Raw genomic sequence first — 20,777 nt, 5'->3', positions numbered from 1 at the left:
GAGGAACAATAACACAGCGTAACAAAAATCAACTTTTGGTCTGTCTCAAGAGCTAACTTATGTGTCTCTGACAGATTTTGGGCCGCTGAATCCGAATCTAGGCTCAGATTTGCTCCAGCAAGTCACAATTTTGAGCTATATCTCAATTTGTAGGGCAAAATATGCGATTTTAGGCTTTTTTACTGCAAGCCATCAATCATGGAAATATATTTTTTAAGTAATCAAAGAATAAATTGGCCAATTATCATCTAAATTAACGACTCATTCAAAATATTTCGTTTTACCGAATCGAATTTGATAGTTTTAAAAGATTTATTTATGTTAGGTACGATATTTCCCATACAAGTCACCCTTCAAAAGTTGCATGTAAGTTTACATACTGACATAAAATACCTAAATCTATCAAATTTGAATTGGTAAAACGAAATCTTTTGCATGAGCGTTAGTTTAGATGTTAATTCACCAATTTATCCTTTGATTGCTTAAAAAATATATTTCCATGCTTAATAGCTTACAGTCAAAAAAGCCTAAAATCGCATAATTTGCCCTATAAATAGAAGTATAGCTCAAAATTGTGACGTGCTGGAGCAAATCTGAGCCCAGATTCGGATTCAGCGGCTCAAAATCTGTCAGAGACATATATGTTTACTCTTGAGACAAAAAAAAATGTTGCGCTGTGTAAGCGTTGTTATATATTTTTGGAATATTATGGATATTATCCTTACTGTTATGAAGTTTAGTTGATAAAAACAACCACTGTGACATTAGGCGGTTTCGTTTCAGATAGTAATGTTACACAATGTTTTTTTTTTTTGATAATTGAGCTATGTCGTAGTCTCTGGTTGTAGTTTGTGAGCACCAGTAGCCAAAACAGAAACTTCAATTACTGTAGATCAGGGGTTCTGAAACTTTTTCAGTTTGCGATCCACTTAAGATTTTCTTAGAATTTGGTGAGCCACCAGCAAAACACATCATGCTTTGCAAATTTGGTCTGACTTCTGAAATAAGTACATTGTATCACCTTAATAGCTTTTGATAAACAAATGTTCAATCAGGATTTATCAACCAATATTTTCGATATCCTAGAAAATGACCCCAATGAAGAGGTCAAACTAATAGCACTCTTGAAAGAGGCCAAACTGTATTCCAACATTTAAACATTGGTTATAATAGGTTAAGAATTTTTGTAAAGTATTAACTGTGTTATCTAACCGCTTTCGTACAGAGGTGAACCAGCGATCAGGTTGAAAGCCTATCAATAACAGAAACATAAAAAAACTAACGTTACGTAGCACTTAAACTTATTTTTTTATTTATAGTGTTTTTTTTTGTTTTTGGAAATGAATAAGGTTTAGGTGCCCAAGTGTTCAGCTTTAGCAAACTCGTAGTCTAAATAATTTTGGATAAATCTCCAAGTTTATAATATATTTTTTGCCATTAAGTTGTGAAAAATAGGACATTTCAATTGGCTGAAGTATGTTGCAATGGCCTACTTTTCACCGCTGATGCAAGTGTGCCGAAAAGTACTACTTTTCGGCACTCTTAAGAGTGCTGAAAAGTAGCACTTTTCGGCACCTTTGGCCTAACGTACTTTTCACTTGCTGCCGCGCCTCCCGTAGATTCAGCTACTACCTCTACATCCACTGATCTGCTGGAATCCGGATCGAGACGATTTCAATCCCGATTCAAATTACAAACCAAGTGTAGAGGCTCTTGCTGAATCGACTTTTTCTTACGCCTCCACACAACTGTTGGACGCCGGGAGCTCGAACATTGTTGACAACTACTAAATACATCCCAGCTTACCTGATCGAACAAAAACCTACGCTGGCAAGCATGGATGTTCGCACGTGGTTTTTTCTGATATGTACATGTTTGTGCAGCTAGAACTGGTCATATTGAATGGGTATTTTTCGTAATGGCAAAACAATTTGTATGCAACTCGTTGCAAAACTCGATTTTTTCAGCACTCGTCGTATTTATCCAACGAGGCTTGCCGACTCGTGCTGAAAACTTTTTGCAACTCGTTACATAAATAACTATTATGCACATAAGTACTAATATTTCAATTTTATATATGTAACTAATTTTAATATCATAATAGCTAGTTTCTTCGAACTGGTTCATGTTCTCGCTTACAAGCAAGATAAAGACAAAGCATGTACGGCAGTGCATGAAATTATATCCTTCTCTTTCACTCTTACAGAAATTTTGTAAACAACAAGGCCACGAAACGTCAAAATCCCATTCAAAATCAAAACAGTTCAGTGCCCTATTCTTTATTATACCAACGAACCTAACCTCAAAATAACTGACAATTCACAGGTCATTTTGACAGATGTAACATGAGCATGAAAAGGGTGGAAACATAATCGATAAAGTAGAATAAATTATCCGTCTTTTTCATGCATGTGTGTAGTCTGTCAAAATGACCTGAGAAGTGTCAAACATTTTCATGGCTAGCTTTGTTGGTGCAATTAAGAATAATCTACTTAACTGACCTTGTTTTCGTCCTCTTTTTGCTCATATTACATCTGTGATATCGGCACCAACATTTCAAAAGGGCGTAACTGCATTTGGAAGTAATACCTTCTTTCAAAGCTGTAGGTCGTACTGCCTCCCTTACACTCAAACCACCGTGGTTGTCGGAAAGAGGAGAGTTTTTCCCATCTAGTACTTTCTGTGAAAAACATGGAAATCATAACACATGATCCACAGCTTTAAAAGAAGGTGATGATTCCAAAAGCAGTTACGCCCTTTTGAAATGTTGGTGTCGATATGACCTGAGAGAACCGTCAATCATTTTGAGGTTAGGTTTCGTGGTGTAATAAAGAATGTTGCAAGCTAGTCCCTTGATAAAGGTTTCTCGACGAGGATGGGATTCGAACCCACGCGTGCAGAGCACATTGGATTAGCAGTCCAACGCCTTAACCTCTCGGCCACCTCGTCTCTCTTGGTTATAGGATGATATGTCTCACAAGTTATTTTAAAATTAAAAATCGTCATATATTAGCAAAATAGAGCCTGCTTCAACATTCAATGAATATTCAATTTGTATGGAAATCGAGTTTCACAAGTTCATTGACAACATTTCGGATTCGCTGCAATCATACCTAATATTTTAGATGTGAAGAGAATGCATTCAAAGTGCTAAATATACCTTAAGGTAAATGTAGGTTTGGTGTTACGTCGACACCGAAATGTAGATTCTCACCCATGGCAAATCCACCACCATCATCATCATCCATCATCGAAAACCGGCCATTGTCCTCGGCAATTAAGAGCCACAAAAGCGTACACTTAATCAATTTCTCCAATCGCTCCATCCTTCGTCGTCGTTAAATACGGGACGGGCAACAACCAACGGACGGCACTTGGTGCATCGTCGATGTCGTCGACGCCATAGTTGGTGTCTAGGAAATCCGATACTCATTATGCTCTTTCGAATCGATACTCCGGCGAGGCACTGCGCAGCTGGGATGGTTATGGATGTCCTCCTACAAATTCACCTAGTCCTACGACGACGGTGCACATGGCAAGAGCCTTGAAGCAACGTTGGTGGATCGTATTCGCGTAGAAGACATGTTAACAACACTGTTGTTAGGACGCACCAGGATGATGATCCTTTTCGCATAGGAGCATCGTCGCACCATTTGCACCATCATATCATCGTCGTCCTGATGCGCTTGTTGGCAGGAAACAGATTCATAATCTCACACGTAACTCAATTGCTTCCGATGTTATTCGCTTGTAAGTCGGAACCTTCTCGTTGTTGATGCGTTGGAGGTTCGCTTCGCGTGGTCATGGTCAGTAATATGATTTTAATGCATTTGCTATATTACCTCACGGATGTAAGCAAGCACATCCCTTTGGCTGATTTAGTGTTTACCAATAACTCATTGTTACTGGAAAATTGAATATTTCGATAGCCTATGGGTAAATACAGTTAACACTGAAACAGCATCAGTAATCGTCGGATGAAGTCAGAGCCTCAGTCAGATACTATGAGCTGTATGCGAAAATAATGTGACAAAATGCTTTTGCTCCACTTAAGGACAAACGTCTTGAAATCCCGCTTCAATAGTGCATCAGAACTTCAGACGCACAAATCTCAAGAAGCAAGCTTCAAACCACAGTGCGATTTATTGTTCTGTGGTTGCTCACTTGTAATAAGCTTAAAACAAGAAGCTCAGGTGCACTGGTTTTGTTTACGAAGAGATTTGTGCTTTCGAAATCGTGAGTAGGTGCCAAAGTCGGCCATTGTGGCGGCCATTTCGGGATTCTAACAAGTCTGTCCTTAAACAAACGACTTTTTTAGTGTAAAATAAAACTTAAATATCAATAAATCGTACTTGTTACCGTAAACACACAAGTCCTCGATAGTATAGTGGTCAGTATCCCCGCCTGTCACGCGGGAGACCGGGGTTCAATTCCCCGTCGGGGAGTTCCAGATTATTTTTTATACGAAGAATCCACCTAGCCTTGAAATGATTGACAATTCTCAGGTGACCTGAGTCAGGTCACATGACAGATCAATAATGCACGTCTTTTTTGTGCATGTGTGTGGTCTGTCAAAATGTCAAACACTATAATACGCCAAAAATGGTAGAAGCAAACTTCATAACAAATAAAATAAGTAACAGTTTTTTGTACTTAGAGAGCAATATCAAGAATAAGTTATTTATCTATTAATTTAAAACCTTCAGAATGTTTTATGCAATTTATGGATATCATAGTATTCAAACTTAAACTTTGATCTGGCTGTTTCCAGAAAGAAATATTTGATCATAGCAGGCTCAATATTTGATATAATTTGCTCTATTGTTGCGTTTTGTTTCATTGTTTACTACTTATAAACGCTTTATTCCAGGAGGTTTCGGGTGAATCTACCATTTCATATAAAAGGATGCAGGTAAATCTATAATTTTCCTTTTCCATTTCAGATTTAAAATCGAACACCCAATAAGGATCAAATTTGGAAAAGATCCAGACATCAACCAAAATATGTTGTGCACCTGAACGTTGACCAAACGTACTTTACCCTTCCACTAACATTCAAATTCCCGTGACGCCTAGGCCTGAAAGAATGTAGAGGTCTCTATGTACTTTCATAGGTGTCCAACTAATCTTCCTTTCCCATCCCTCAGCTGTCGCAAGGACGTGGCCAGGACAGCACTTGACCGTTGGAGGATTGCGTCAATCTTGTCTAAGAGTCAGAGATTAGTCCCAAATCTTTGTGCTTTGGTAACGGACAGGAAGGATGCAACCCTCATAACAGCGATTCAGGGTTGTACCAGTTACGAATTTGTGCGACTTGCTTAATGCTAATGCTAATGCTAGTGTGTGGTCTGTCAAAATGACCTGAGAAGTTTCAAACATTTTCATGGCTAGCTTTGTTGGTGCAATTAAGAATATGTGATGATCCATTCAAACAATTAAAAGGTGTCATACGAAAAGTGTGATTAAGGTGTAGTAAAATAAGTGTATTTCCGTATTGCATGTTCAATTTAAATCATTTTTTAACATAAATAAAACTGGTAACATGATAAGGGGAGATAGTAAAGTAGGGGGTTGATATGGTCCATTTTATAGCGGACGTAATGTAATAACGTCCCGAGGAACGTCCCCCATACTTTCTCGAGCCACTGTGTTACAAAATATACATGGCTCCAGAGAGGATCGAACTCACGACCTTCGCGTTATTAGCACGACGCTCTAACCAACTGAGCTATGGAGCCAGACATGCTGTGTCCAATTTATAAATAAAAACAGACAAACAGACGTAACACTACGAACATTTTTCGATTCAAATAGTGGTCAGGGAATCATGTTCGCCCAATGCTAAAAAGACTAAGTTTGGACAACCATCAACGAGGTGGCGGTAGTGGGCAAACGTCAAACTCGAACATAGACGATGCGATCGCTCGAGCGCCACAGATGGTCAGTTGGCCAGCTATCAAATTTTGAAGTTGATCGTTAAATCGGTGTGCGATGGAAATTATTAAAGTGTTACGTCTGTTTATCTGTGAATAAAGTATACATTCCGTTTCAGCAGAACACATCTATAGACCAACATGTGAAAAGGGCGGAACAATAATTGCATGCTTCAGCTTCTTCTGTGGCTCCCAGGCAGGGATGCCAGGTGAAATTTTCAAATGTCTTTCCAAGGCACGCTAAAATGTCTTCACGTGTCTTCACACTCTATATTGTGGCTTTGTTATAAAATAAATGCTTTAAATCAAAATTTATGCAATGTTTTCACTACGCTCTATATCAAATCAAGTAATGTAGCGTGATGACCTTGGTAATAACATTCTATATCAAGAAAAGCTTTCACACTACGCTGGCATGATGTAGTTTACCGTTTATGTTGATGAACTACAAAAACAATAACGTTGAGCGTAAACTTATATCAGGTATCAGAAGGCCGGCTCCAGAGGCACGTTATCCTCCATTTGGGACATTTGTGCCATCGCCAAAATAACAGCCTATTTCATCATCTACCTGAGGGAAAAGGAAGGAAAAAGGATTTGGATGGGGATAGGGACAGGTAGGGAAATAGGAAAAATACCCTGGAAGAGGGTACTAACGCACAAGCGTACCACAATGGGTTCAAACAGCGCCCTGAAAAGGGCACTGTAATAACGCATAAAGCGAAAGAGAGCCTATAGCTTTTTACCACAGCGGGTTAAGAACAACAGAATATCCTGAAGATTCAGGTTTCTGAAGTCAGTTTCACTTAATAAGTGTTTACCGAATACTCGGAAACGCAGTTGCGCGAAAACTGGACAGTTACATATCAAATGATACGAAGTTCCATAATCGGATTCACAGCTATCACAGGCAAATGAATCAGCTTGCTGAATATTCGCCATGTGATAGCTGAGTCGGCAGTGGCCAGTCAATGCTTTGACCAGCATGCTGCAATTCTGCTTAGACAGATTAGTTAGATACTTCGCCACCCGTAGAGATGGCTCAGCACTATACAATTTGGTTTGACGACATGACTCCAAACTATTCCAATATTGTCTGTGTTGAGTGACAGCCCAGGTGTGAATCTGAAGCTTAATCCAACACTTCGATATCGGAATAGCTGGCTCAGGGCCAATGAAGTCATGTGATGCTCCAGAGCGAGCTAACTCATCAGCCAATTCATTTCCAGCGATGGAAGAATGACCAGGTACCCATAGAAGGTGAACAGCGTTTGCTGAATTCAGCTCCTCGATTTGAGTTCGACAAGCGATAACTATCTTCGACCTGGAGTTGGCCGAAGCAAGTGCTTTAATAGCAGCCTGGCTATCTGAACAGAAGTATATTACTTTGCCCATTACGTGCTGCTGAGGTACTGATTGCACTCCGCACATAAGAGCAAAGATTTCGGCCTGAAAAACGGTGCAGTATCTACCAAGTGAATAAGACTGATGCAGCCTTAGCTCACGAGAATAAACACCAGCACCTGCTCGACCTTCAAGAAGGGAGCCATCAGTGTAACATACGATGCAGTCTGAAATACTTCTTTCCAGATAACCAGATGTCCACTCTTCCCAGGAAGGGAATTTCGTGGTAAATGTCCTATATGGAAAATTACAAGCAATCGTAAGATCACTTGGAGCAAGGACAATTTTGTCCCAATTCACCAAAAGTGGAAACAACGAGGTGTGTGTTGAACTGCGGTTCACAGGAGTTTCCTCTAGTAGACCGAGTACCCGTAACCGGTAAGTGCAAGAAAGGGCTTCTTGTTTGAGATGAATGTGTAGTGGGGCAACGTCAAAGAGAACTTCTAGCGCTGCCGTAGGAGTTGAAGAGAACGCTCCAGACATCGCCATTAAGCACATCCTTTGGAGATGGCCTAATTTTGATTGGACCGTTCTCACTTCACCCTTTTGCCACCACACAAGACATCCATAAGCCAATATTGGCCGAACCACAGTTGTGTAAATCCATTTGATATACTTGGGTTTTAGACCCCAAGTTGTACCAAAAGTACGCCGGCATTGCCCGAAGGCCATACAAGCTTTCTTGATTCTGAACTCAATGTGAGGTGTCCAGGAAAGCTTGGAATCAAGAATGACTCCAACGTACTTTACCTGTTCAGTCACATCGATTTCAGAATCAAAGAGACGCAAAGGTCGAACGCCATTACGGTTTCGCCTTTCCGTGAAAAGAACAATAGATGTTTCACTCGGATTAACCGAAAGGCCATATTGGCGACACCAACCCTCAACTACCTGAAGGGCGTTTTGCATCAGGTCGAAAAGGGTGCTGATGCACATACCAACTAACAATGTTAGGTAGTCGTCGGCAAAACCATAAGTAGGAAAACCGCTATTATTGAGTTGCCTCAATAGCGTATCTGCTACGAGATTCCACAAAAGCGGTGATAAGACTCCCCCTTGGGGGCATCCACAAACACTCAATTTCCTAATCCCTGCTAGACGCAATGTCGAGAAGAGATATCGGTTTTTGAGCATTTGGTGAATCCAATTGGAAATCATTGGAGATATACCATGACTCCGTGCGGCTTCCAATATGGCATCGAAAGGCACGTTGTCAAAGGCACCCTCGATATCTAAGAAAACACCCAAACAAGATTGCTTTTGAGCGAATGCTTTCTCGATATCGTAAACAACCTTGTGTAAAAGAGTCACAGTGGACTTACCAGATTGGTAGGCATGTTGGTTCACATGAAGAGGCACGTTGGCCAGATGAACATCACGGATATGATGATCCACAATGCGTTCTAAGCATTTCAGAAGAAAAGAGGTCAAACTGATAGGTCTGAAACTCTTTGCTTCTTCATACGACGCACGACCCACTTTCGGAATAAACTTTACAGTAATATCCCTCCAGGATTTGGGAATATACCCTGTAGCAAAACTGCAAACAAGTAGTTTTTTCAAAACATGTTTGAAATAATCAAATCCCTTCTGAAGCAAAATAGGATAAATCCCATCTGCCCCAGGAGATTTGAAAGGAGCAAAGCTATTGAGAGCCCACTCAATCGATTCTATAGTTACAATACTCCGAGCCGAAGCTAAAGAATCATAACTACAAGAAAAGACATCAGGATCATCCGAAGATGTAATGTCCACACATCCAGGGAAGTGTGTGCTGAATAAGCATTCCAGAACTTGGTAATAACATTCTATATCAAGAAAAGCTTTCACACTACGCTGGCATGATGTAGTTTACCGTTTATGTTGATGAACTACAAAAACAATAACGTTGAGCGTAAACTTACAGAAAATGTTTATTAATGTCGATATGTTAAATTATTTACAGATTCCTCAACAAACTGTAAGAGGATTTAGGATATTCTGATTTTAGGGAAATTTCGATGGAAATACTTAAACACTATAATATTATCTTCATACCTGTTTGGATTCCACAAGGAGTTTCTTTTATAATTCTCGAACAAGTTGCTTGTGGTATTCATCTAAGATTTTCTATTGTAATTCCTCCAGGAGTCTGGAGTCCCTTCAATAGTTTCTTCTGGGATTCACCCAGTTTTTTTGTGTGTCATGGAGCTTCCCAAGAATCAACTCAGTTCACCGGGAAGTCTTCGTGAAGTTTGCCAAGAATAAGTGCTAAGTATCTTAAGTGCTCTTCAGACATTCTTCCTACAGAACTCGGGAATTGCTTTCAAAGTTTCTAGGTAAATTTCTCCTGGAGTCACCGAGAATTTCTACTGAAGTTTCCCAGGATTTCCTCTATGGTTTCCTCACGAATACCATAGAAATTCCTTAAGAAGCTTTCGAAGAACTCCTGCAGCATTTGTAGTAGAATTCCTCCAAGATTACCCAGACATTTTCTCCATGATTTGACAGAAAATTATGGACTATCCGAAGATTCCATTCAGAACTTCAATGAAAGTTACTTCAAGAGTTCTCCAAGAAGTCCCCCAGCAATAATGCATGGTTCTCTCAAGATTTCCTTCGAATATTTCCCGGGTTTTTCCGAAATTCCTCAAGAAGATGGAATCCTTGGATTTATTTCCAAGAGTTCCACAAACAATCCGGAAATTCCTTCCGAAGATCCTCGGGAATTTATCCAGGAGTTCCTTAGAAATTCCTCAATGAGTTCATCGGGAATTCCTGCAAGAGGTTCTTGGAAACAGAAGTTTCTCGGGAATTTCTCCAAGAGATCCTCGGGAATTCTTCCAGGAGTTCTTCGAGAATGCTTCCAGGAGTTCTACATGAACTTCTCCAGGTGAATCTTGGGATTTCTTCTCAGAGATCTTTATGAATTCTTCCAAGAGATCCTCGGCAATATCTACAAGAGATTCACGGGAATTCTTCTAGCAGTTCTTTGAGAATTCCTGCAGGACTTCTTCGGGAATTCGTCCGGAAGTTTATCGGGAATTTCTCCAGAAGTTTCTCGGATATTTCTCCAGAAGTTCTTCGGTAATTCCTCCAGCATATCCTTGGGAATTCGTACAGGAGATCCTCGGGATAACACAATGGAATACACCCATCCGTTGTCTAGAAATTATTGCAGGAGTTTCTTGGAAATTTCTACAGAAATCCCCGAAAGTATATCTTGTAGCTCCCTGCAAATTCCTTTAGGAGTTTCATGGAAATTGATCCACGAGTCCCCGAGAATTTCTCCAGGAATTTCCCGGGAGTTCTTCCATAGATTCCCCACGAGTACCATGAGAATCCCCTTAGAATTCCCTTCCTGCAGTAATTGTGGTAGAATGCCTCCAGCAGTTCCCATGCAATTTCTCAACGAATTTTTAAATTAACGACATAAAAATTTACTACAAAGTGTACCAAAAACTCCTCCAGCAATAATCCGGAAATTCCTCCAAAAGATCATCGGGAATTCATCCTGTAGTTCCTAGGGAATTCCTCAAAGAGTTCTTCGGGAATTCCTCGAGAAGATATTCGGGAATTCCTAAAGGAGATACTTTACCGACCTTGTTGTCGTCCTTTTCATGCTCGTTTTACACTTGTCAAAATGATCTGAGAATTTTCAGTCATTTTGTATTTTGAGGTTAGGTTCGTTGGTGTGATAAAGACTCCACCTATAGCCTTGAAAAGGTTTGGCAGTTCTCAGGTCATTTGACACATCACACACAAGCAAGATAAAGACATAAAATATCTTCTACCCTACCCAAGGAACAATTTAGAGTCATAAATTAGCATGCACGTCGAATTATCGCTGGTTTATAACATGTACAGCTGAACAAAACCAAATGCTGAGTAATAAGCTGAAACGATGCTACATATTTACATTATAAATAAGCCAAAATGCAACATTTGGCACGTATGTGAACAGCAATTTTTGTTTTTTTTTTTCGAATTAGTGTAATCAGTTTTGTACCTTTTAATTTCGCCCTATGTATAGGGCGGAGTTACAAGGTATAAAACTGATTTACACTCATTCGAAAAGGATATTTTGCAAAGAGGGTACGAAAAGTCGGTACAAAAATTTTTGTTTGTTCGATTTGCCCTTACTAGCTTTAATATAAGCTGAAGAATTTTTTTCTACGCGTTAAAAAGCTTATGTTCCACAATTTCCGATAGCTCATAAGGTATTGTGGTCTACATAAGTTGAACAAATGCTTTTGATATTTAACACTTTAGCTATTGTGGGGACGTTCAATAATGATTTAACAGTAAGCTATATAAACGGATTTATGATTTATTTGTTCGATAATCACTTTTCAATTGAACAACAGGTCAAAGTGATTATAATAGAGCAGTACTGAAACGTTCCTTATTTTAAAATATGAATTGATATTTGTTGCACACCAAAATATTGCAAAATATTAGAAACATTTGCAAATTTTCGAAAATTTTTCTAATTGCAATTTCAAAGTTGTGGTCATCTTCACAACTTTTTTTTGCTAAATATTTCCAACCTTCCATAAATCTGAATATTGATCTTTCACAGCTTTGTGAAGATGTTTCGTGCTTAACGAGCAAATTACTAATTCCAGGATGGCGTAGACAACAAGATCACGAGTTCTCGAATCCCAAGTTGAGACATTTTTAAAAGAGATTGTGTGTTTACGTTTAGATGCGACAAGTAGTAAACATGAACAGGACTATATTTGCACCTTGCACTTAAATTTGTTTTTGTTTTTAGCAGGTTATCATTGCTGAATAACTTCTCCACTTTAGTTTGAACAACGCCCCATTACAAGTTGTGATGAAATAATGTTAAACTGTTATTCAATCAAATGTGGAACAAAAATGTCATTGCAATGTTGGTTAAATGAGTGATTGTTCCTTGGGTACCGTGGTGCCGTCCTTGGTGTCGTGCTCTTTTTGGTCATGTTACATCTGTCAAGTTCCCTGTAAATTGTCAAACATTTTTGAGTTTGGTTTAGTGGTGTAATAAATATTGAGGGATTTGCACAAAAGTGCACGCGGCCTATCGTTTCCGAAAGGTACAACCGCGGTTTTCACCCCCTGTTTACTTCATGCTTATGGGAAATAACATTGCGGCGTTTCCTACGGTGCGGCTGTTCCTTTCGAAAACGATAGACCGCGTGAACTTTTGTGCAAAGCCCCTTTTTTAAACATTTCAACGACCGCGCGGTGTTTACGTTTCAAGAAATCTGACAATAATTAAGAACTCTCTTTTATATAGGGAATTAAATCTTAAAACATAACAATCGTTCGGGCAAAGTTCATGCTCAGCAAGCCTTACAAAATTATGTGCGGTCAAGTGGTATATTCAATGATTGTTAAGGGCAGTTTTTCTCAAACTTCTTTACCAACTTGTGTACCTATTAAATATTCTTATTGGGTTGATGGGTCGCGACCCATAGTTAGAGAAAGTTGGGTTTATGGTTTTCAATAACTTCTTTGAGTATGGGTCATGGAGTCCACAAGCGTAACTAAAGAACTCTCGCTGCATTACGAATAAGGTTAATACTCACTTGGGCTTATATAAGCGATGCCGTGATTTATCGCGGTTTGATAAAAAAAAACTTTATTCAACTCTAAACATTTAATTACACGAAAGTTCAACGATACAACAAAGACTGAATCAGAAATTCCTATCACTTGCCTACTTAAAGACTAAACCTGCCTAATAAGCAAAAACAAATATCGATCGATCCGTCGTCCACGTCGTTCGTCCGCGATACTCTTCTATGCTGTTGCTACGGTGTATTTCTCCTGGCTCATCATTCTTGGGGTGCACCGATCAATACGGTGCGTTTCCGATGGGGTTCTTTGTATGTTCTTCGGAACTGTTGCTATGCTGCATCAAGTTTGGTAGTATTGGTGACTCTACTAGCTAGGGTGTTCCATAACTTATATATTTTACCCATTTCCCCCTGCAACACTTCTGGAGTCATCTGAAGGTTTTCTGAAATGACCTGAAACCCTTTGAAACTAAATGAAACCTCTCCCAAACCTTCTCTTGAGGCCATAAATACGTATATGAATTAAAAACTCATGAAACTTCTCTGAAACTCCCTTTGAGACCTCCGGAAACAACTTTTAAATTCTCTGAGACCTTGGAACTCCCTGAAAACAGCTGTTAAAATCTCTCCAAACTCCTTGAAACGTCATGAAACCTCTCTGAGGCCCTCTTGATGAACGCTTCGAAACTCTTCTATAATCTCCTGAAGCTCTCTGAAATTCCTAGAAACGCCTTAAAATGCCTTGAAGAACTCCTTCAAATACCCAGGATCATCTCTTAAACTCTCCTGAAATATCCCTTTGAATTCTACTGTAGCATTTTAAAACGCCTTGAATCCCATTTGAAACCCTCTAAGACTCCCATAAGCTACTTTCAACCCCTCCTCCCCCTCAAACCCTCTTAAATGACCGGAAGCCTTTCTTACCTTACCGCAGGAATTCATTTAAAGCGGTTTAAAACTTTTGAAATCCTCCTGCTGACCTACACAAACACTACTGTGCATTAGCGAATCCCCCTCCTCTTACGCTGGAACCCCGGAGCGCTGTCTCGGCGACTTTCTGTTCTGGAAGCCTGCACTCAAGATTCCATTTACTCCCGGTGTGCCTCAACAATCTGTTGAGGATGATCTTCACGAGCACCTTCCCCACCGTGTCGATCACGCATATTGGACTGCATTTCAACAGATCTTCGGGTGGTTTCCTCGCTTTTGGCAATATGTAGAACCATGCTCTGCCGCTTCCAAATCTTTGGTAAAACTCCTTCGTCCAGGCATTTCTGCATAGCAAATCTGAACCGGGAGCCTCTGCAATAGCTATTTTTAAGGTCAAGTTCGGAACCCAGTCCGAACCTGTGACTTTACCTACGCTAAGAGACTTTGCTATCCCCGCAAGTTCCACATCGGTCATTCTCTCTCACCATCAGCCCCAGTCCCCAGCTGTCTTACAAAAGAAAGCAACCCAAGTAACCAGAAGTACCCAGATAAGAGGGTACTTTATGAGCTTAGCAGCTTGTTGGAGGATGCTCTTTAGCCTTCTAAGCAGCTTCATTTTTAAGAAATTTCGGAACTTGAAAGTTCACATAAGGAGGCTTGTTAGCCTTCTAAGCAGCCTCTGATGGAACTTTTTCAAAATAAATGAAGAAAACCAAAAATGTACTTTCTTCTAGCGTCACTACAGTCTGTGATGATTGCTTATATTGCGTTAAACCTGATCGACTTTACTGTACTCAATACACTCCTGGAGTAGATTTGAACCGGGTCCTTCTCCGTGACGCTATTTTCATGGAGCCATCCGCGATTCAATTGCCGTTGCCGGCGGATACTCGGAATGGGTCCCCTGTGATCGCGATATCCGTCCCCACTCAGAAACCGCCTGACAAAGCTGTTGCTGAGCTGCTTCACAGTGATTTAGGTTCTGCTGCGTTACCTGCACTGTGATTTGTTCACGGATGTTCGGCCTTCGGTGTCCTCTTTGGCTTCCTTCGAGGACCTCTTGGACTCCTATCGTAAATTCCTCCTGGACTTCCGCTGGGGATTGCTCCTGGAATTCCTTCGAGAATATTCCTCGTGAATTTCCTTCGAGGGTTCCTCTTGCCTCCTGGAATTCCTTCGGGTATTCCTCGTGGAATTCATCCAAGGATTCCTGGTGGAATTCCTTAGGGGATTTCTCCTGCCCCTTGAGATTTCTTTGGGTATTCTTCATGGATTTCCTTCGGGGCTTCCTCCTGAAATTCATTCAGTAATCCCTCCTTGAAATCCTTCGAGGATTCCTACTAAATTTCCGTCGGGGATTTCACCTGGATTTACTCCTGGAATTCCTTCGCGAATTTATCCTGGAATCCCCTCGGAAATTCCAGCCGGAATGTTTTTCGGTAATTCTTCCTGGAATTCCTTCGAGGATTCCTCCCGAACTTCATTCAGGGAATCTCCCAGAAGTTTATTCAGAGATTAGTCCAGGAGTTCCTTCAATGATTCCTCCAGGAGTTGCTTCAAAGATTCCTCTAGGAGATCATTTAGGAATTCTTCCAGGAGTTGTTCTAGGGAACGCTCCTGGAGTTCTCTCAGAGAGTTTTTCTAGGAGAATTCACGGATGCCTTTAAGAGTTACACCAAAGATTTCTCCAGTAGTTTCTGTTGGAATTCCTAGAGAAGTTTCTTTAGTAATTCTTCTAGGAATCCCTTCACGAATTCCCTAAGGACTTTAATCAGTCATATCTGCAAGATTTCCTTGAATGATCTCTCATGGAGCTCCTACTAGAATTTCTCCAGGTTTTCTTTCTGGGAATTCTTTGGGATTTCTTTCCGGATATTTTCCAGGGGCTCCTCCTGAAAATCCTTCAAAGATTCCTCTCGGAAATCCTTCCCCAGTTCCGGAAAGGCTGCCCCTGGAGTTCTATCGAGGAATCCTCTTGAAAATCCTTTGGGGATTCCGCTATAAAATCCTTTAAATATTCCTCCTGGAAGTCCTTCAGAGATTCCTCCTGAAAATCCTTCAAGACTTATTCCTGGAATTTCATCAGGGATTCCTGTTGGAATTCCTTCATATATTCTTCATGAAATACCTTCGAGGGTTCCTTCTAGACGTCCTTCGTAGAATGCTGCTGGAATTCCTACTTGAATTCCTTAGAGGATACCTATTGGAATTCCTAAAAGGATTCCTTCTGGACTTCCTACGGGGATTCCACCTGAACGTCTCTCAGCAACTTATCCTAGAGTTCCTCCAAAGAATTCTCCTGGAATTTCTTGGAGGATTTTTCCTGGATTATGAGGATTTCTTCTGGACTTCCTTTGGGGATTATTATTGAATTACTTCTTAATTATTATTGAATTATTGAATTATCCTCCAAGAATTCCTTCCAGGATTCCTTTTAGTATTTCTTCAGGAGTTCCTCCTGGAATTCTTTCGGGGATTCATTCTGAAGTTCTTTTTGGGGATTTCTACCGGAATACTTTTAGGAATTCCTTCTGGAATTATTCGGGGATTCCTCTTGCTGTTCCTTCGAGGATTCATTCGAAGATTCCTTTAGAAACTTTTTCAAAGATTCATCCTGGAATTATTTCGTGGATTTCTCCTGGTATTCCTTCGAGGATTCCTCCTGGATATTCTTCGATGATTTCTCCTACAAATCCTTTGGGGATTCCTCCTCGAATTCTATTGGAGATATCTTTTGGAATTCCTATGGGGATTCCTACTAGAATTGCTTTGGAATTCTTGCTGTAATTCTTTCAGAAATTTCTTCTGATTTTCCTGATTTTTGAGGATTTTTACAGGAATATCTTCAGGAATTCTTCTTGGAATTCCTTCGGGGACTCCTCTTGGAAATTTTTCGGGGATTATTTCTGGATGTCCTCCTGGAAGTCCTCTAAAATTCCAACCAGAATATTTTTTAGAAGTTCCTACAGGGATCTCTCTAAGAGAGATTCTTGCACCACCAGGGATTCCTGCAGAAATTCCTTCAGGGTTTCGTACAACAGTTTTTTCAGGGATTAGTCCAGTAGTTCCACCAGGTATTCCTCCATTTTTTTTCAGACATTCCTCCAGGAGTTTCTACAGAGATTCCTTCTGAAGTTCCTTCAAGATTCCTCCTAGCATACGTCCAGGGATTTCTCCAGGAAAACCTTCAAGGATTCCTAAGTCTTGCTTAGGAACCTTGCTGGTGAGCAATGGAAGAAAATTTCTTCTCTTCGAAGAAACTGTGCGCGGGAATTCACCCAATGGTCATGGAAAAGCCCAGACTACAAATTTAAGAGCGTACTGACAACTTCTTTGCTTTGCCAATGTTGACTACATGGTCAAATTACGGTCATGCCGATTCACGCCGCCGCCGCCGAAAGTTGCCACCGGCGTGACGCCGAGGACGCCACCGCCGGCCTAAAATCGTCCTCACGCCGCCACCGAGCAAAATATAATCGGCGCACAGGTCTAGTTTAAGGTACTTGCTAATGTTGGACTATGTGGACGCAAAGTCGATGATTTTACCAAGCTACTGTACAGTCACCTCCATTGCAGACAGCCCATCTCGATTTTGGTTGATGGCCCTCATCAACCACACTCCGTCCACTATCTCCTCCGACAGGCTAGCCAGGGAAGGAATCGAACTTCCAACACTGGCACTGTGTCACATAACTGCGTGCACAGCTCTCTGCCACTAAATCCTCACCACTCCTTAACCCTTTGATGCCGTTCAAGCGTTTTTTCTATGTTTTTATGTAGTTTTGATGGTCAATAGCATCAAAACGGTAGAACATTATGCAGAATATTTTTTTCTGGATATCCTAGGTCATCCAAACTCTTGAGTTTAGATGCTAAAGTCTACCGTTACGGTAACTTCTTTCATTATACAAAGCTATGATTTGTAATCTATCATATCCAGTAAGTCTTCTGAAAGGTTAATAGACAATATCAGATTAGTCGGGATATCCTAGGTCATCTAAACTGTTCTTGGGTTTCAGTCCTAAAGTCTACGGATGTAACGGTAACTTTTTCATTATACAAAGCTACGATTTGTAATCTATCATGTCCAGTCATGTGCAAGTTCAATAGACAATATCAGATCAGTCGGGATATCCTAGGTCACCCAAACTGTTCTTGAATTTCGATTCTAAAATCTACAGGTGTAACGATAGCTTATTTCATTAGAAGCTACGATTTGTAATATATCATGTCCAGTAAGTCCTCTGAAAGTTACAGTGGTTGTTTTTATCAACTAAGCATCATGACAGTAAGGAAGCTCAAAATATCCCAAAAATATATAACAACGCTTATTGTTCCTCCAACTACTCTAAGTACAGTGGATTATGTAACACTACATTACGTACTGGAAAAAGCTATTATCACAAGTGTAGCTTTGAAACTATGGTCTCTGGAGTAGTGTTGTTCTTGAAATGACTCATGATATGCCAGAGGGATTACAGTTTAAAGTTCATTGTGAGAATAACTACTGTCACTATCAAGAGTTGGTCCAGTCACCGCGATTGATTATGAAACGTTACTCAGCATGTCAGATATAGCTGATGTTACGAGTGTAGACCTGAAGTTCTGAACTCAAAGATGGTTTAGCTGGCCTGGAACGTTCGCATAATGTCTCTAAATGACATATGAGATTTCAAGAGCTTCACGGATCTCTGCAGATTATGCTATGCTATTATTTATGGTGAAAACACATAAAGTTTTCCCTGTAGATTTGAAGAGTTTCATTATAGAACAGTTCGGACGAAGCTTAATGTCCCAAAGGTTTATATTTAATAAAAAAAAGTAGACTTCGGATTGGTCCAGTAACCACGGATAAATACGCAACGTTACTCAGTATAGCAGATATGGCTGATGTTACGAGTGTAGACCTGAAGTCCTGAACTCCAAGGTAGTTTGGCTGACCTGGAATATCCCTGCAGTGTCTATAAATGACATTGTAGATGTCTAGAGCTTCACGGATCCCAATAGGTTATGCAATGCTCTGCATTAGCTTGGTAAGACGATCGAGTATCTTTTTCACACCTTGGATCACTCATTCCTCGGTACAGGTCGCTTGACACAGTAGCCGGAAACTACGCAGTTGACTCGCAAGCGGGGGGGTTCGTCGTGCCCCGGGACTGCATTCCCTGCTGTCCCCTGAGAAAACCTCTGCATCCCCTCAACTAAGTAAGAAAGGATGGAAGATCCAGGGAGTGACCTTCGATTAATGATGCGAGCTATGAGTTAATTGCATGCAATTCTTGATTGCTCTTTTGACACTTCCAACTCACAAGTTTTGTTTTCTGCCGCGGAATTTCAATCTCTAGTCCATAGTTCACCATGATATGGTAATAGTAGAAGTCAATTTCCACAGCTGGCGTTCTTTGGATATTCAGTCAATACTCGGCCCGGAAGGGCACCTGAGCAAATATCGCCATCGCCCTTCCCTCTCGGAATAGTTGTGCTCGGAGTATGCTGGATGGATGCTTCGACGACGACGACGACGACGACCGCAAGCGCACACACCTCCGCCGCCGGGTTATACATCACCAATCGTTTCTATTAGTCAAGACAAATTAATATTGACAGATTAAATATCCCTCACACTGTCCGGCGACGGAACGGAGAACGACGACCAGCCGACATCTCCCAGGAGATCGTTCCAAAAGGCGATTGTGGTGATGCTGATGCTGCGTTACTATGAGGTGGTTTGGAACAATCTTCCTCATTCTTTTTCCCGATACAATTTTTTTTCGGTTCATCAATGCCTGTCGCTTGTGTGGTTTCCTCCGCTCGTCGGTTCGCACTCTAATCCTTATTACTGCCATGACACAGCACATTAAATCAAACCGGACTATGTGTGAGGATGGACGTGTGGGAGTGGGGGAAAATGGACCGTTTATTGGTTGGACCATGAGGGTGTGGTGGTCAAAAATTGTATTCCCTTTCCGGTATCATCAAGCTCAGATGGATGTATCTCGTAAGATGCAGAAATGCGGACAAAAAGAAAAGTATTTTTATTGAATTTTTCCACCATTGGGAAAATTACCCCTGGGATTAATGGGCTGCTGTCAGATTCGGATTTGAGTGGGTGGTGTCTGGTGATGGTTGCGTCTTGCGTGATGTCCTGTGGAGTATTAATAAGGTACCTACATCATCTATTTTTCTACACCATGTATGAAACAAGCGAAAACGCCTCAGATTGCGAGAAGTTGTTTTTCTTATCGACGTCCTAGTGTATAACAGGAATAATGAAAAACGAAACTTTGCTGCTTACCAGGGGATAAAAACTATTAAACACGAAAAAAGGGGGCAAGTGGCAAGATATCTCGACCTTCTCTTTCTCGTGTTTGTTTGAGAGAATGAGTAAGAAATAAGTAAGTGCTGCCTAGTGCCCATGCAAAAATTTCCATTGTGATTTCGTCATGGATTTCTACAAGGATTACTTCAGACATTTTCTTAGAATTTCCTCAGTAATTCCTGTTGGAAATTTGCTCAAACTCTAAGAGATATGTCTGAAGGAATCCTTGAAGAAATCTCTCGAAGGATCGAAAGAAAATTTAATATAGGAGTCATTGAAGAAATCTCCTGGAGTCTTCTGACCCTGAAGCCATTCCAACAGGAATTATAAAAGAATATCACCAGGTATTTATGGTAGCATTCTAGAAGGGGTTCCCCAGGAATGCCCCCAGAAATGCCCGATAGGATTTTCTAGAAATTCGTGTTGGGATTGCAGAAGAAATACTGTCAACAATTCCTCCGGGAATTTCTTCTGCGTTTCTTCCAGGGGTTTTTCGAAATATTTCTTCATATTTTTTGCGAAAATTCCCGCAATAATTCCTCAGATGATTTTTCCCTCCACAACTTCAGATCCACGGATACTATCGGAAAACCTCCAGGAATGCCTGCAGACTGCAGAGATTCCTCCAGATATTCTTCTTGAGAC

At 40.6% G+C, this 20,777-nt stretch overlaps 3 non-coding genes across 3 annotated transcripts; 1 reads left to right on the top strand and 2 right to left on the bottom strand.

The window, feature by feature from the left end:
* Positions 1-2,867: 2,867 nt before the first annotated feature.
* On the bottom strand, positions 2,868-2,949 carry Trnas-gcu (transfer RNA serine (anticodon GCU)). Its single transcript has one exon. It is a non-coding gene; the product is annotated as a tRNA-Ser (tRNA).
* Positions 2,950-4,373: 1,424 nt separating this feature from the next.
* Positions 4,374-4,445, top strand: Trnad-guc (transfer RNA aspartic acid (anticodon GUC)). The gene has a single exon. It is a non-coding gene; the product is annotated as a tRNA-Asp (tRNA).
* Positions 4,446-5,664: 1,219 nt separating this feature from the next.
* Trnai-aau (transfer RNA isoleucine (anticodon AAU)) lies at positions 5,665-5,738 on the bottom strand. The gene has a single exon. It is a non-coding gene; the product is annotated as a tRNA-Ile (tRNA).
* Between the last annotated feature and the right edge of the window lie 15,039 nt (positions 5,739-20,777).

Source organism: Aedes albopictus, chromosome 3, assembly GCF_035046485.1.
Source record: "Aedes albopictus strain Foshan chromosome 3, AalbF5, whole genome shotgun sequence".
Classification (NCBI taxonomy): domain Eukaryota; kingdom Metazoa; phylum Arthropoda; class Insecta; order Diptera; family Culicidae; genus Aedes; species Aedes albopictus.
Note: the sequence above shows the minus strand (reverse complement) of the source record. Positions and strands in the feature narration are given on the sequence as shown.